Here is a 17562-nt window from a genome sequence, read left to right as displayed (position 1 = left end):
ACAGCTGCAATCACACATTGCTCCCAGAAGCACGAAGCTGAAGCCTGAAGATGACGAATGAGACTTCGTCGAAACGTCGCCAAGACACTTCCAATTTTACACGGGAGAAAACCCGAACAACCAAAGACATATATATATATATATATATATATATATATATATATATATAATCTCTCTATCTCTACCCATCTATCTATCTATGTAAGCTCTCTATTTATCTATCATCTATTTTTGTTTTGTTTTGTTTTGTTTTGTTTACATTTATATCCCGCCCTTCTCCGAAGACTCAGGGCGGCTTACAGTGTATAAGGCAATAGTCTCATTCTATTTGTATATTTTTTACAAAGTCAACTTATTGCCCCCCAACAATCTGGGTCCTCATTTTACCTACCTTATAAGGCTGAGTCAACCTTGGGCTGGGCTTGAACCTGCAGTAATTGCAGGCTACTGTGTTCTAATAACTGGCTTCTTAACAGCCTGAGCTATTTCTCTCTCTCTCTAATTTATCATCTATTTCTCTCCCTCCTCTCTAATCTTTCATCTCTCTATTTATCTATCGTCTCTCTATTTAGTTATAATCTATTCCCATGATGGCGAACCTATGGCACGCGTGCCAGATGTGGCATGCAGCGCCCTCTATGTGAGCCCGCGAGCCATTTCCCTAGGTCAGCTCTGCTGCGCATGTGCACGCACCTCCCACCAGCCAGCTGGTCTTTGGGTCTCTGTGGGGGGGGGGCTGCGCACGCTTGTGCGGGGTGCGAGGCACGTGTGGGGGAGCATGTGCACAAACATGGCGTGGGGTGTGTGTGGGGGCCGCGTGTGCATGCATGGGGGCAGGGCATATGCGCAGGGCTGTGCGCATATTGCATTTTGGGGGTTCAGGCACTTCCCAGGCTCCATTTTCGCTAGCAGAGGGCTAGCAAAACAAATTAAAAACAAAGCAAAAGGAGAAATGTTTCCCCTTTTGCATTTGAGCATGCAAGAAGGGACAGGAAAGGAGAAAGGGAAAGAGGAAAGACAAAGAAAAAGAAGGGAAGAAGGGAAGAGAGCAAGGAAGGAAAAAGAAGGAAAGAGGGGAAGGAAGAAGGAAGAAGGAAGAAGGAAGAAGGAAGAAGGAAGAAGGAAGAAGGAAGGAGAATGAAGAGAGAAGGAAAAAGAAGAAAAGAGAAGAGAAGAGAAGGAAGGAAGGAAGGAAGGAAGGAAGGAAGGAAGGAAGGAAGGAAGGAGATTATAATGAGAGTGAGGGAGGGTCTCAGGGAAGTCCTGCCTTAGCACTTGGCCACCACAGATGCCCCCAACATGAGTGATGTCAAACTGGCCACGCCCACCATGATCACCACCCCCAGCCATGCCCCCCACACCCTCCGAGGTCAAACACAACCCTGATGCGGCCCTCAATGAAATTGAGTTTGACACCCCTGGTGTATTGCATTCAGGGGTGAAATGCTATTGATTCGCTCTAGTTCAGGCAAACCGGTAGTGATAAAAACTACCGGATTAGGCAAACCAGTAGTGGAAAAAAAAAGCTACCGGTTCATCCGAACCAGTATTTCCGACGATCAGCTGTGCTGCGCGGTTTATATTTGCTAGAAAACAGGAAATCCTGCTTTCTAGGGAAGCTAAATCACATGGCACAGCTGTTCCCCCCCCCCCTCGCTGTTCTACTTACCTAGTGAAGCCTAGCAAAGCGCGTGTTTGACATGTACTGCAGATGCGCTTGTGCGGTGTGCTTTTGGCACGTGACGCGTATGTGCGGGCAGCGAACCAGTGGTGATCCGCGGAGGATTTCACCACTGATTGCATTGAAACTGTGAGTTTCAATGGCATAGCGCTCCATGGCATAGGGCCGGGTTACTTATGGGACCGCCTACTGCCACCGATTGCCTCCCACCGACCCGTACGCTCTCACAGAGAGGGACTCCTTAGGGTGCCGTCCGCCAGGCAGTGCCGACTGGCGACACCCAGAGGAAGGGCTTTCTCTGTGGGGGCTCCCACCCTCTGGAACGAGCTTCCCCCAGGGCTGCACCAACTTCCCGACCTCGGAACCTTCCGCCGCGAGCTTAAGACACATCTATTTATTTGCGCAGGGCTAGCCTAGGGTTTATAGTTTTAAATTTAGTTTTAATGGGGTTTTATACTATTTTAGTGATATTTTAATTTCGGCCTAATTAATAAGTTTTTTAATTGTTGTTTTTATTTGTATTATTCTTATGTTTTTATTTGGCTGTACACCGCCCTGAGTCCTTCGGGAGATAGGGCGGTATAAAAATGTGAATAAATAAATAAATAAATAAATAAAATAAATAGTTCTCCTCCTGAAATCTAAATTGGGAAAGCCCAGCCACGCGCATCAGGTTGGCCAACCATATAACAGGCCTACTGTGTTAAGATGCAGCAAGATAACTAGTCCCTCAGCATTCATTCGTGGTACATGGAGTCCTTGAACTTTCTGATTTCTTTGGAAGTTCGCAGGTGCTTTAAAAAAAACTTACAATTCTTTTTTTTTTGGTTCTTGGCAAGGAGGTCCAAAGGACAACACCTTCGCTGGAAGAAGATGGCCATTTGTGAAGGCTTCAGGAAGGGAGAGCTGACCGTACTTCCCTATAACGCATGAGAGAAGTATTTATTTTATTTATTTATTTATTTTGGCAATCATAGATAAGATAACAGGTAAAAGTATAAACATAATTTGGATACCTGAAAAGAGTAAGTAAAAAAAGGAATATTAGGACGGGGACGGTAGGCAGGCGGGTGCTCTTATGTACGCCCCTTACAGACCTCTTAGGAATGGGGTGAGGTCAACAGTAGACAGTCTTAGGTTAAAGTTTTGGGGGTTTGGAGAAGAAACCACAGAGTCAGGTAGTGCATTCCAGGCACTGACCACTCTGTTGCTGAAGTCATATTTTCTGCAATCGAGTTTGGAGCAGTTTTACCTTGAGTTTGTATCTATTATTTGCTCGTGTATTGTTGTGGTTGAAGCTGAAGTAGTCATTGACAGGTAGGGCATTGTGGTAGATAATTTTATGTACTATGCTTAGTTCAGACTGCAGTCAGCATAGTTCTAAGTTGTCTAAGCCCAAAATTTGGAGTCTGGTGGCATGAGGTATTTTATTGCGAGCAGAGGAGTGGAGGACTCTTCTTGTGAAATATCTCTGGACTCTCTTGATTGTATTTATGTCCGATATGCAGTGCGGGTTCCAGACAGATGAGCTGTATTCAAGGATTGATCTAGCAAATGTTTTGTATGCTCTAGTTAATAGTACAATATTATCAGAGAATTAATATAAATATCAGTATTAAGGAACTGAACAACCTTAGCTCGTTAATCAGTGAAAGAACAGTCTTGCTAGTATCTGCTCCTCGGTTTAGAGCCGTGGTGGCGCAGTATTGCAGGCTAACTTTGCCGATTGCCTGCAGTTCAATTCTCACCAGGCTCAAGGTTGACTCAGCCTTCCATCCTTCCGAGGTGGATAAAATGAGGACCCAGATTGTTAAAGACTTGGGAGGGAAATTTGGGAACTTTGATGCTCTGCATGTTGACGGCAGCACGATTCCTTCACGCTCAAAAACGGAAGGACACTTTGACCCTGAGAACGGACGAATGGCTGCAAAAGTTGACGGAGTTAGCAGAGACAGCTTAAATGGACTGCTTTGATCAAGGGAAAAAACCCACAGATATTTTTGTTTTTACTTGGAAACCACTTCTGGACTTTCTTCTTGAGGTAGGGAAAAAAATGAAACTTTGATTTTGGGCTTTACCGATTAGATGTTATGGGAATGGCTAGTTTAAACTACTATGTAAAACTAAAAAGTTGTGGTTTGATGTTATTAGCCTATTCTACTGCACCAAAGGGAGTCAAAAGTCAATGCCTTTTCTTTCTTTCCCCCCCTTCTTTTCCACACTTTTTCCTTCCTTATTTATTTATTTATTTATTTATTTATTTTATTTGATTTTTATACCGCCCTTCTCCCGAAGGACTCAGGGCGGTGTACAGGCAGAAGTAAAAAAGACAATACAATGTACAATTTAAAATGTGAATTAAAAAACTTATTATAATTAGCCCGAAACTTTAAAATATATAAAAAACTAAAATCCCATTTAAGATTAATATTAAAAATTTAAAAAATTTAAAAAACCAATAAAATTCAATAAAATTCAAGCCAGCCCCGCGCGAATGAAAAGATGTGTCTTCAGTTCGCGGCGGAAGGTCCGAAGGTCAGGTATTTGGCGTAAACCCGGGGGAAGCTCGTTCCAGAGTGTGGGAGCCCCCACAGAGAAGGACCTTCCCCTGGGGGCCGCCAGCCGGCATTGCTTGGCGGACGGCACCCTGAGAAGGCCCTCTCTGTGTGAGCGTACGGGTCGGTGGGAGGCATGAGGTAACAGCAGGCGGTCCCGTAAGTACCCAGGCCCTAAGCCATGGAGCGCTTTAAAGGTCGTAACCAACCTCCTCCTCCGTATTTCTCCTCCTTTTCACTTTTCTAATTTTTTGTATGTTGCATCATAAATTAATAAAATTGTCATAAACATAAAAAAACACCCAGATTGTTGGGGGCAATATGCTGACTCCGTAAACCGCTTAGAGAGGCCTGTAAGGCACTAAGCTCAAACTGCCCAAGGAGCTGCTGATTCAGTTCTACAGAGGAATTATTGAGTTTGTCATTTGCACCTCTATAACTGTCTGGTTCGGTTCTGCAACCCAACAAGAAAGACACAGACTTCAGAGGATCATTAGAACTGCAGAAAAAATAATTGCTACCAACCTGCCTTCCATTGAGGACCTGTATACTGCACGAATCAAGAAGAGGGCAGTGAAAATATTTACAGACCCCTCGCATCCTGGACATAAGCAGTTTCAACTCCTACCCTCAAAACGACGCTATAGAGCACTGCACAACAGAACAACTAGACACAAGAACAGTTTTTCCCCGAAGGCCATCATTCTGCTAAACAAATAATTCCTTCAACACTGTCAAACTATTTACTAAATCTGCACTACTATTAATCTTCTCATAGTTCCCATCACCCATTTCTTTCCACTTATGACTGCATGACTGTAACTTTGTTGCTGGCAATCCTTATGATTTATATTGATATATTGACCATCAATTGTGTTGTAAATATTGTACCTTGATGAGCGTATCTTTTCTTTTATGTACACTGAGAGCATATGCACCAAGACAAATTCCTTGTGTGTCCAATCACACTTGGCCAATAAAAAATTCTATTCTATTCTATTCTATTCTATTCTATTCTATTCTATTCTATTCTATTCTATTCTATTCTACGAAGTGTTTGCTGTTCTTCCACTTATTAAGCTTATCGCTACAAGGATTACTTAAGCAAGGCAAATGTCCTAACATCTTATCTATCCAGGGACCCCTTAAAAATACAGGTTATACAGAATATGTATACTTGAGAGATATCTCAATTATCACCCATTCGGAGGTGGAATTGAGCTGGTTTGTACCAATTCGGGCAAACTGGTAGCAGAGATTGCGGATCCATCCACCCGCCCCAGCTCTATATAGTCCTATTTAGGCATGGTTTTGTGGCCCGGCATGTGCGAGCAAAGAAAACGCGCAGAAGGCCGGGCCCATGTGCACGCAGGACGAACCAGTAGTGACAAAATGTGAGACCCACCGTTATACCCATCCTATCACCCATCTCTTCCCACTTACGACTCTAGGACTGTAATTTTGTTGCTTGTATCCTTACGATTGATATTGATTGTTTCCTCGTATGATTTGATTGCTTATTTGTACCCGATGACTATCATTAAGCGTTGTACCTTATGATCCTTGACAAACGTATCTTGTCTTTTTATGTACACGGAGAGCGTATGCACCAAAGACAAATTCCTTGGGTGTCCAATCACACTTGGCCAATAAAGAATTCTATTCTATTCTATTCTGTTCTGTTCTATTCTATTCTATTCTATTCTATTCTATTCTATTCTATTCTATTCTATTCTATTCTATTCTATTCTATTCTATTCTATGACAACTTCCTTGTGTGTCCAATCACACTTGGCCAATAAAAAATTCTATTCTATTCTATTCTATTCTATTCTATTCTATTCTATTCTATTCTATTCTACGAAGTGGTATATAAGTCTTAATAGAATAGAATAGAATAGAATAAATGCTACTTCTATTTCTTTTTCACTAGATTTTGCTTGCAGGATCCTTATTTCTTCCCAGAAAGTACTTGACTCACATCTGCATTTTTCTCTGTCTATGGAAACATGTGGCTCAAGGCCGAAACTGTTTGATCATCTTTCTCCAGGTAGTCCTCAATTTATGACTACAATTTCCATTGCTAAGCAAGACAGTGAAATTTGGCCCATTTCACGATCTCTCTTACCACAGTTGTTAAGAAAATCACTGCCATTGTTAAACTAGTAAGACGGTTGTTAAGTGAATCTGGTTTCCCCATTAATTTGGCTTGTCAGAAGGTCACCAAAGCTGACCAGGTGACCCCAGGGCACTGCATCCGCCCCAAATACATGCCAACTGCCAGACATCTGAATTTCGGTCACATTACTCTGGAGATGCTGCAACAGTTGTAAGTCCCATTTTTCAATGCCATTTTAACTTTGCATGGTCACTAAATGAACCGTTGTAAGTTGAGGACTACCTCTAGTAAAGAAAAAGAAATATATAAAGAAATGACTTCCCCCTTGATCAAAAGAATAAAAAAAATTAGCAACTTATCCATCTTCTCTCTTAAATTATAAGAAATAATCTCTTCTTTCCATATCCAATCTCTTATCTATAAACTCACTTAACTGTCTCACTTAGCAACAGAAATGTTAGGCTCAATTTTGGTCATAAATCGATGCTGTGATAATCTCCTCTTTCCATATGCAATCTCTTATCTAGAATAGAATAGAATTTTATTGGCCAAGTGTGATTGGACACACAAGGAATTTGTCTTGGTGCATATGCTCTCAATGTACATAAAAGAAAAGATACCTTCATCAAGGTACAACATTTACAACACAATTGATGGTCAATATATCAATATAAATCATAAGGATTGCCAGCAACAAGTTATAGTCATACAGTCATAAGTGGAAAGAGATTGGTGATGGGAACGATGAGAAGATTAATAGTAGTGCAGATTCAGTAAATAGTCTGACAGTGTTGAGGGAATTATTTGTTTAGCAGAGTGATGGCCTTCGGGAAAAAACTGTTCTTGTTTCTAGTTGTTCTGGTGTGCAGTGCTCTATAGCGTCGTTTTGAGGGTAGGAGTTGAAACAGTTTATGTCCTGGATGCGAGGGATCTGCAAATATTTTCACGGCCCTCTTCTTGATTCGTGCAGTATACAGGTCCTCCATGGAAGGCAGGTTGGTAGCAATTATTTTTTCTGCAGTTCTACAAGCCTTATCTAGAAATCTAGAAATCCCATACTTAAAAGCATCATCATTTTAGTCCTGATGTCGGCAAAGATTACTAGAGATAACAAGGTATCTGTTTTAACCTTGATCAAATAAACCAACTTTTTATTCCTTCCGTTTTACTTCTAGTAATCTTGATATTTCCTTGCAAATAATGTCCTAGAATACTATTGCTTTTTTTCATTTTTTTTTCTTTTGTTTCTTCTCACAAAATTCTTATATGTGTACATATTCCAATCTTGTATATTATATTAACTTTTTTTTCTCACAGTATAGCTTATTTTAATCATGATGCTTCTGAGACAAATCAACAAACAAGCAAATAAAATTCTTCAAAGCTTTAACAAGCCTCTTGTTAAGAGGAATTAAGGCCACATATGGCTATCCATCTCACAGAAGCAACTGTGAGTGACATACAAAGATTAAAGTGTTTAAATGGTTGTGAACATCTACACTATAAATATAAAATAATTGCAGGGGACTGAGATTTTCTTAGAACCCTTGAGATTTTACCTCTTTCTTTTTATGGATTGCTGAAACTCTACGAGCTGGGAGTCAACCTCAATTTAATAATTCAATGCTTGGTACAGCTGTAGAATTTCTCTGTTTACATTATTATTTACTAATTTCGTGGCTAGATCTCTGGATCCTCCGCACATCCAGAGATTAAATGATTGAGGCAGTTTCCAAAAGCTGTCAATTTCTCTGCAAATAGATAAAAATAAATAGGTGCCTCGTCTTACTGGATTAACCCATTTTCTGGGTTCATGGAACACAATAAATCATATACTGATTAAATGAACTGGGCTGGCATAACACTATTGGACAATAAGCCAAATAATCATTAAAACTAATGAAGCTTTACCTTGGGGGAAGGCAACTGCTAAATCTTTCAATATGTTAAATAAATAAGAGATGATTAGGGGGTTGGAGGCTAAAACACACAAAGAACAGTTGCAGGAATTGGGTATGTCTAGTCTAGGGGAAAAAAGGACTAGGGGTGATATAATAGCGGCGTTCCAATATTTGAGGGGTGCCACAAAGAAGAGGGGGTGAACCCAGAGGTAATATTCAGCCGGTTCGGACTGGTTTGGGCGAACCGGTAGCGGAATTTTTGCGTAGTTCGGAGAACCGGCAAATATCACCTCTGGCTGGCCCCGCCCCCTGCTTGCTGCTTGCCCCGCCCATCCTCTCACCCCCCCCACCCCACGCACACAAACACACCCCGCTCAGTCACTCCTCATCTCGCCTTCCCACCGGTGAACCTCTTCTCCAAAGCACTTGAAGGCAGGACAAGAAGCAATGTATGGAAACTAAGCAAGGAGAGAAGCAACCTAGAACTAAGGAGGAATTTCCTGACAGTTAGAACAATTAATCAGTGGAACAACTTGCCTCCAGAAGTTGTGAATGCTCCAACACTGGAGGTTTTCAAAAACAGATTGGACAACCATTTGTCTGAAATGGTATATGATCTTTTGCTTGAGCAGGGGGTTGGACTAGAAGACCTCCAAGGTCCCTTCCAACCGTTATTCGGATAAATACCTAAACTTGTGACATGAACTGAATCTGTTTGTCACAAAAGATGAAAAGTTCTCTATTTGTCAATGAAAACTGAAAATGTTATCCTTTATTCTATTTGACTCCTGATTTTGGAAATGGCCAAAATTCTTCTTAAGCTGATTTCTCACAGTTGTAATAGACATAAACTTGCTTTTTCCAACAAAATTTAATTCAGAAACATCAGGGAGAGACAAAAAAAAAAACGAGGTGGCAACTATGGCCGTGGATTTTAAACCCCCCTCAAAAAGAGACAGGCTTTTTAATTGTACAGTCACAGCCAGGGGTGAAATGCTCCCTTTTTGGACCGGATCGCTGATCCGGTAGCGATGGTGGTGGGTGATTTGGAGAACTGGAATCCCTGCCCCCCCCCCTGCATGCCCAGCTGAGCCACACGATCATCAGAGGTTTTTGGTTTTTTTAACTTTTAAAAGCATTTTTTCTTCGGCCGAAAAAATGCTTTTAAAAGTTTTTTAAAAAGCCTCTGATGATTGCAGAGCTCAGCTGGGATCATCTGAACCTTTTAAAAGCATTTTTTCTCAACCTCTTCGGCTGAAGAGGCTGTAAAAAAAAAGCTTTTAAAAGGCTCCTCTGGCGATCCCAGCTGAGTTGTCTGATCATCAGAGGCTTTTAAAAGCATTTTTTTACAACTTCTTCGGCTGAAAAAGTTGTAGAAATAATGTTAAATTTAAAAGTTAAAAAAAAGAGTTGGCCACGCCCACCCAGTCACATTACCCCCACCACCACCAAGCCACGCCCACAGAACCGGTAGTAACAAATTTTACATTTTACCCCTGGTCAGAGCCAACTATAATAATGGAGTAATGGATGGAAATTGACCAAGGAGAGATTCAACCTGAAAATAAGGAGAAATTTTCTGACAGTGAGAGCAATCAACCCATGGAACAAAAGTTGCCTTTGGAAGTTGTGGGAGCTTCATCACTGGAGGCTTTCAAGAAGAGACTGGACTGCCACTTGTCAGAAATGGTGTAGGGTCTCCTGCTTGGGCGGCGGGGTTGGACTAGATGACCTGCAAGGTCCCTTCCAACTCTGTTAATCTGTTACACTACCTTGTCCTTTTTCATTCTACAATACACCAGCGGTTGAAACTAAGATTTTGGGGAAAGATACCAAGCTCTGGCTCAGTGGCTAAGACTTTGAGCTTGTCGATCGAAAGGTTGGCAGTTCAGCGGTTCGAATCCCTAGTGCTGCGTAACATGGTCAGCTCCCGTTACTTGTCCCAGCTTCTGCCAACCTAGCAGTTCGAAAGCAGGTAAAAAATGCAAGGAGAAAAATCAGGGACCACCTTTGGTGGGAAGGTAACAGCGTTCCGTGCGCCTTTGGCATTGAGTCATGCCGGCCACATGACCACGGAGACGTCTTCGGACAGCGCTGGCTCTTCGGCTTTGAAATGGAGATGAGCACCGCCCCCTAGAGTCAGGAATGGCTAACACATATATGCAAGGGAAACTTTTACCTTTATCTTACCACACACTATGGGTCTCCGATGCTTTTTACACACCCAAATAGAACCTCCAAATACCTCTTTGCTTTGAAAAAAGACCACTAGGTGTTTTTCATTGAAAAGAGGGTTGCAAAACACCGAAAGAAACGATTCTGGAATGGGTCACAATTATTCCAGGCTGGAGGCCGACTGAACGCTTCGGATTGCAATGACACGAATCTGACTTTGTATTTTGACCTGATTCTCAAGCTTGATAAAGTGTTCAGGAAGCATCGTGCCCCAGAAAAAGCCCACTCTGTGCGGACAGGATTCCAGCTTTGCAATAACAAAGGACAGGCAGAAGAAAAGAGTTGGCTTTCAAGAAAACTGGAAATGGTTTTGGTTTTTTTTTTCAATAAAAGAAACGGGGGAAGGAGAGAGAAAAAGCTTACAGTCTGATCCTCTCACTAGGCTGCAGGGATGTAATTGGTGGTGGGATTCAAATAATTTAACAACCAATTCTCTGCCCTAATGCCTAGCTGGGTGGGCGTGGCCATGGTGGGCGTGGCCAGGAGTGTGTGACAGGTGGCACTCGGCTTCCTGCACCCTCCTGGGAGCCAAAATGGGCCACAGGGGGGCTGCCCCGCCCCTTCGTGCCTCCCTGCAGCCTCCTGGGAGCCAAAATGGGGCATACAGGGACTCCTGGAAGGGGCGGGGTGGGGAGGGGTGGAGCCAGCCAGCAATTTAACTACCAGTTCGCCCGAACCAGCCTGACCCGGCTGAATCCCACCACCGGATGTAATATCCAGTGATAAACAGTGTTCGGAATGGTAGAGGGTGTGCTGCTTGAGCTGGGGGTTGGACTAGAAGACCTCCAAGGTCCCTTCCAACTCTCTTATTCTATGTTCTACTCTTTCATCTCAAAATATCAAGGCTCCATATGCAGGTAAGTCCTTGACTTACAACCATTTGTTTAGCAAGCATTCAAAGTCACAACAGCACTGGAAAAAAGTGATTTACAACCAATCCTCACATTTATCGCAATCCTAGTATCCTCACAATCATGTGATCAAAATGATCCGCTTGGCCGCTTGGCAACTGGCTTGCAGGATCCCAGGGTCACGTGATAAACATTTGCGACCTTTCCAGCTAGCTTCTCAGAAGCAAAGAAGCTGAATTTGCTTGTTCCGCTTAATAGCTGAAGTGATTTGCTTAACAACAATATGGCTGAAATAGGCCATAAAACAAAAGATGCAGGTAGTCCTCGACTTACGACCACGATTGAGCCCTAAATTTCTGTCGCTAAGTGAGAAATCTGTTAAGTGAGTTTGTTCCATTTTATGACTTTTCTCGCCTCATTGGTTAAGTGAATCACTGCAGTTCTTCAATTAGACACATGGTCGTTAAGTGATTTGGCTTCTCCATTAACTTTGCTTGTCAGAAGGTCACAAAAAGGGATCATATGACTCCAGGGACACTCTGACCCACCATAAATATGAGTCAGTTGCCAAGCGTGTCTGAATTTTGATCATGTGACCAAGGAGATGTTGCAATGGTCGTAAATTACTTTTTCAGTGCTGGTGTAACTTTCAACGGTCACTAAACGAACCGTTGTAAGTTGAGGACTACCTGTATTATAAATAAAAATATAGTAAAGACAAAGAAAAGAAATATATAAAGGAATGGCTTCTCCCTTTATTGCAACAAATATAAACAATTTTCCTTATTTAACTTATCACCTTCTCTTTAAATTACAATCTCTTTTATCCATATCTCATCCGTTATCTATAAATAAATCATCAGAACCTCATTGTTCAGTCCTGGTCAGTAGAAGCCCACTAGCAGTTACCATAAATAGATAACAACCAGAGACAGATAACGACATATCTATTTCAACCTTGGTCAAACAAGCCAACTTTATATTCCTTCCCTTTACTTTTAACAATCTTCATTTTCAATCCCTTCAAATAATGTCCTAGAACTTGAGTTCCTCTCATTTTTAATCCAGCCCTTCTCACAACGTTCTTCAAAACAAGCCCCTTTTGCAAATCCAATATAGGAAAATTGACAGCCTCACGTCTTGATAAGGGACAATACCAGAATCAAAATCCTGGGGTACAACTACTCATTACACTTCCCACATGGCTAGGTAAGACCTACCTGCGGACAACTAGCTTCAATGTTTTCCAAGAACCTTTCACTAAGGAGATAGCTTTCTGCCTGGAGCTGCTTAGATAGACTTCATTGATGAGGACGACTTCGTCTCCGGGTTGCAGCCGGGCGTTCAATAAATCTGCTTTCCCTCCTTTTTCAATCTAGGCGGAGAGAAAAGAGACAAATTAGAGAGACACTTTCCCCTGGCCTCTCGCTATTTTTATTTATTTATTTATTTGTCAAACACAACAATATATATATGTATAAGCATGAAATAACCATACAAATTGGATACAATCAAAGGGAACATTAGGACAGGAACGGTAGGCACGCTGGTGCTCTTATGCACGCCCCTTACAGACCTCTTAGGAATGGGGTGAGGTCAATAGTAGATAGTCTTTGGTTAAAGTTTTGGGGAATTTGGGAAGAGACCACAGAGTCAGTTAATGCATTCCAGTTCTCCTGGATGGGCGGTTGTCTTTTGAAGAACATTTGACAACCGTCTCCAGGAGAGCTTTTTATCAGGTACACCTGATTCGCCAATTGCGCCCCTTTCTTGACCGGGATTCCTTATGCACAGTCACTCATGCTCTTGTTACCTCTTGCCTGGACTACTGCAATGCTCTCTACATGAGGCTCCCCTTGAAGGGCACCCGGAGGCTCCAGTTGGTCCAGAATGCAGCTGCGCGGGTGATAGAGGGAGCTGCTATAACACCAATCCTGCGCAAGCTGCACTGGCTGCCTGTGGTCTTATTTTATTTATGTATTTGTTATTTTATTATTTAGATTTTTATACCGCCCTTCTCCCGAAGGACTCAGGGCGGTCTTCCGGGTGCACTTCAAGGTGTTGGTTACCACCTTTAAAGCGCTCCATGGCTTAGGACCGGGTTACTTACAGGACCGCCTACTGCCACCGTTTGCCTCCCACCAACCCGTGCGCTCTCACAGAGGGGGACTCCTTAGGGTGCCGTCAGCCAAGCAATGTCGGCTGGCGGCCCCCAGGGGAAGGGCCTTCTCTGTGGGGGCTCCTACCCTATGGAACGAACTTCCCCCTGGACTCCGACAACTTCCTGACCTTCGGACCTTTCGCCGCGAGCTGAAGACGTATCTATTTTTCCGCGCAGGACTGGCTTAGAATTTTTAGATATTATTATGGGTTTTTAATTTTTAATTGGTTTTTTAGGGTTTTAAATGTATTTTAAATGTATTAAATGTATTTTAAATTTGGGCCAAATTTTGAATAAGTTTTTTTAGTTATTTTATTTGTATTGTATTTATTGAGTGTCATTTTTATTTGGCTGTTAACCGCCCTGATTATTATTATTATTATTATTATTATTGTTATTGTTATTGTTATTGTTATTGTTATTATTATTAACAACTCTGTTACAGAAGTCATATTTTCTACAATCAAGATTGGGGCGGTTCACATTAAGTTTAAATCTATTGTGTGCTTGTGTGTTGTTGCGACTGAAGCTGAAGTAGTCTTCGACAGGAAGGACATTGTAGCAGATGGTTTTATGAGTTATACTCAGGTCATGCCGAGGGCGGCGGAGTTCTAAATTTTCTAAACCCAGGATTTCAAGTCTGGTGGCATAAGGTATTTTGTTGTGATCAGAGGAGTGGAGAACTCTTCTTGTAAAAGATTTCTGGACACGCTCAATTGTATTAATGTCCGAAATGAAGTGTAGGTTCCAGACATGGGAGCTGTATTCGAGAATTGGTCTAGCAAATGTTTTATATGCTCTGGTTAGTAGTGTAGTGTTTCTGGAGAAGAAGCTACGCAAGATTAAGTTTACAACTCTTAAAGCCTTTTTGGCGATGTAGTTGCAGTGGGCTTTGGCACTTAGATCATTTGATATGAAAACTTCAAGGTCTTTGATGGAGTGAGGGTCATCTACAAGGTCATGTCCATCAAGCTTGTATTTAGTGTTCTGATTCTTTTTTCCAATGTGCATCTACTGCATCTTCTTCCCTTGAAGAAGACAAGGAGCTAGGTTACTGTTTGCAGATGCAGTTGCATGTTTCTATCGGAAATCTACAGGTTGCTCTGATACAGGCAGTCCTCAAATTACGACCACAATTTAGCCCAACATTTCTGTTGCTAAGCGAGACAGTTGTGAAAATGTTAAAAAGTGATGATATTTATGTAGTTAACTTCCAAGTGCATCTAAATTATATGAAAACAACCATTGTAAAGATTGTTAACCATCTTTACAATCCCCAAGGCATGTCACAACATTTGAACACCTCTAATGTTTGGAAATTGGAAACTGAAAAAGTTGACAGACCATAAGATGCTACAATGGTCGTAAGCAGTGGTTGGCTGCTGCTGGTTTGGACCAGTTTTGGCGAACCGGTAGTTCTGACCAGCGGCTGGGCCTGCCCACCCGCCCTGGTGCTAACACGTCCTATATAATTGCTGGTTTTTCGATGCCACACTCACATTTCTGGTTCTAGGCGAACCAGTTGTTATAGTATGTGACGCACACCTCTGATCGTAAGTGTGAAAAATCATCATAAGCAGGTTCGGGATGGTTCGGGCGAACCGGTTGTTAAATTGCTGACTGGCCCTGCCCCTTTCTGCCCCACCCCTTCCAGGAGTCCCCCCGCCCCCCATTTTGGCTCCCAGGAGGCTACAGGGAGGCCTCCTAGCCCCAAAATGTGGCACTGGGGTGCCGGGCACCCCCCTGCTGCCCGTTTTCACTCCCAGGAGACCTACTAGGCCGAAAACAGGGCACAGGGGGAAGTCCGCCCCCCCTGGCCCTTTTCACTCCCAGGCGGGTGCAGGAGTCCGAGTGCTGCCTGCCACACTCCCTAGCCACGCCCACCATGGGTACGCCCACCCAACCAGTCATTAGGGCAGAGAACCAGTTGTTAAATTATTTGAATCCCACCTCTGATCATGAGTCGCTTCTTTCAGTGCCGTTGTAAGTTCAAATGGTCACTAAGTGAATGGTTCTAAGTTGAGGACTACTAGCTGTGCTGTTGTTGTTGTTTTTTATTTATTTATTTATTATATTTGTATACCGCCCTTCTCCCGAAGGACTCAGCTGTAGTAAATAATGTGTCTTGCTTATAGGCACCGCAGTTCTTGTAAGTATCGAGAAAGGCAAGTTCCTTAGGCTAATTCCTTTTTTAAAAAAAATAAATGCCAAATTGTTCTTATTGTAAAGGAGAAATCCACTGAAAATAATTGGAGAAAAATAGTGGAAAATTGTATTGAAAGTGCTGTGGTCTTTTTTTTTTTAACCCTGTAATGTATGGTTGTGGATATTCTTTGGTTGTTAACATGTTCTGGCTACCAAAATTTGCTGTTTAGGTACGATGGAGAACCAATGCTGAAGTAAGTTAGCATTGGCTAGGTGGCTCAGTGGCTAAGGCACTGAGCTTGTCGATCAGAAAGGACGGCAGTTCGGCAGTTTGAATCCCTAGTGTAGATCACCTCTCCTGCCTGAACAGGGGAGGTTGGACTAGATTCTAGAATACAGACTAGATTCTAGAATACAGCTTGGCTGTTTGGAACCCTCACCACATCTCTGACATCAATACAATTGAACGTGTCCAGAAATATTTTACAAGAAAAGTTCTCCATTCCTCTGAAAACAACAAAATACCTTATCCCACCAGACTTGAAATCCTAGGTTTAGAAAACTTGGAACTCCGTCGCCTTCGACAAGACCTAAGTTTAACTCATAGAATCATCTATTGTAATGTCCTTCCTGTCAAAGACTACTTCAGCTTTAATTGCAATAATACAAGAGCAACCAATAGATTTAAACTTAATGTCAACCGCTTTAATCTAGGTTGCAGAAAATACGACTTCTGTAATGGAATCATCAGTGCTTGGAATACTTTACCTGACTCTGTGGTCTCTTTCCATAATCCTAAAAGCTTTAACCAAAAACTTTCTACTATTGACCTCACCCCATTCCTAAGAGGACCATAAGGGGCGTGCATAAGCGCACAAATGTGCCTACCGTTCCTGTCCTATTGTTTTTCTTTTCTTCTTCCTATATATATATATGCTTATACCTCCTAATATTTACTCATATATATGTTTATATACTATATAATCTTTTTGTATGATGTTGTGACAAAATAAATAAATAAATAAATAAAATAAATGTTCTGGCTACCAAAATTTGCTGTTTAGGTACGATGGAGAACGAATGGTGAAGTAAGTTAGCATTGGCTAGGTGGCTCAGTGGCTGAGGCGCTCAGCCTGTCGATCAGAAAGGACGGCAGTTCGGCAGTTCGAATCCCGAGTGTAGATCACCTCTCCTGCCTGAACAGGGGAGCTTGGACTAGATGACTTCCAAGGTCCCTTCCAACTCTGTTACTGTTATTAAGTTTCAGTTGTCAGATTTTGGTCCGTTTCAACTTACAGTTGGGCCTGAACTGCTTTGCATAATTCTAGTTATTTACATAAGGGCTTACACTAACACACACACACCCCATTTCAATGGTTCGTTATTCAAATGAAGAAGTTGAAGAAATGAAATTCCTCTGGGAAAAAAAAAAAGAAGAAGAAGAACCGTGAGGAAGAGAAAGAAGAAAAAGAAGAACTTGGGAAAGTCTGTGTGTTTAAATAAAGGAGGTGTATACTCAATGCATCATATCCCATTGACGTGGAGGAATTAGCTATTATTAGCTATTTTTATCTATAAGGAGGGCAGGAAATTAAAGCCCCAGCTATTATTTCCAAGAGAATTTCTAAAGAATTTTACAGGGTTAATTAGACCAGGCCATGTTGGTCTATTCATCCAGCATTCTGTGTGTGTGTGTGTGTGTGTGTGTGTGTGTGTGTGTGTGTGTGTGTGTGTGTGTGTGTGTGTGTGTGTGTTTAAATAAATGCATGTGTTGTTGTAAAGGCACCTGGATGAAATATTTGCATTTCAGGTGTGGTAGGAATCCAATAAAGGAGAGGAGAAACCAGAATCCTGTATGAAACGCATTGTCATCGGCCAATAAAATGACAGAAAGACAAATATTTTACGTGTCTG

General features: G+C 42.0%; 1 protein-coding gene across 1 annotated transcript in view; it reads right to left on the bottom strand.

Moving 5' to 3' along the window:
* Positions 1 to 12673, bottom strand: part of SHROOM3 (shroom family member 3) — a 261704-nt gene extending 249031 nt beyond the window's left edge. The window contains exon 1 of the mRNA XM_058193382.1: positions 12563 to 12673. The gene's annotated coding sequence lies outside the window, so the exon portion shown is untranslated. The remainder of the gene's footprint in view (positions 1 to 12562) is intronic.
* Positions 12674 to 17562: the final 4889 nt, after the last annotated feature.

The sequence above is a fragment of the Ahaetulla prasina genome, chromosome 8, assembly GCF_028640845.1.
Source record: "Ahaetulla prasina isolate Xishuangbanna chromosome 8, ASM2864084v1, whole genome shotgun sequence".
Lineage (NCBI taxonomy): Eukaryota > Metazoa > Chordata > Lepidosauria > Squamata > Colubridae > Ahaetulla > Ahaetulla prasina.
The sequence above is the reverse complement of the archived record's forward strand: the minus strand, read 5'-3'. Positions and strand labels throughout refer to the sequence as shown.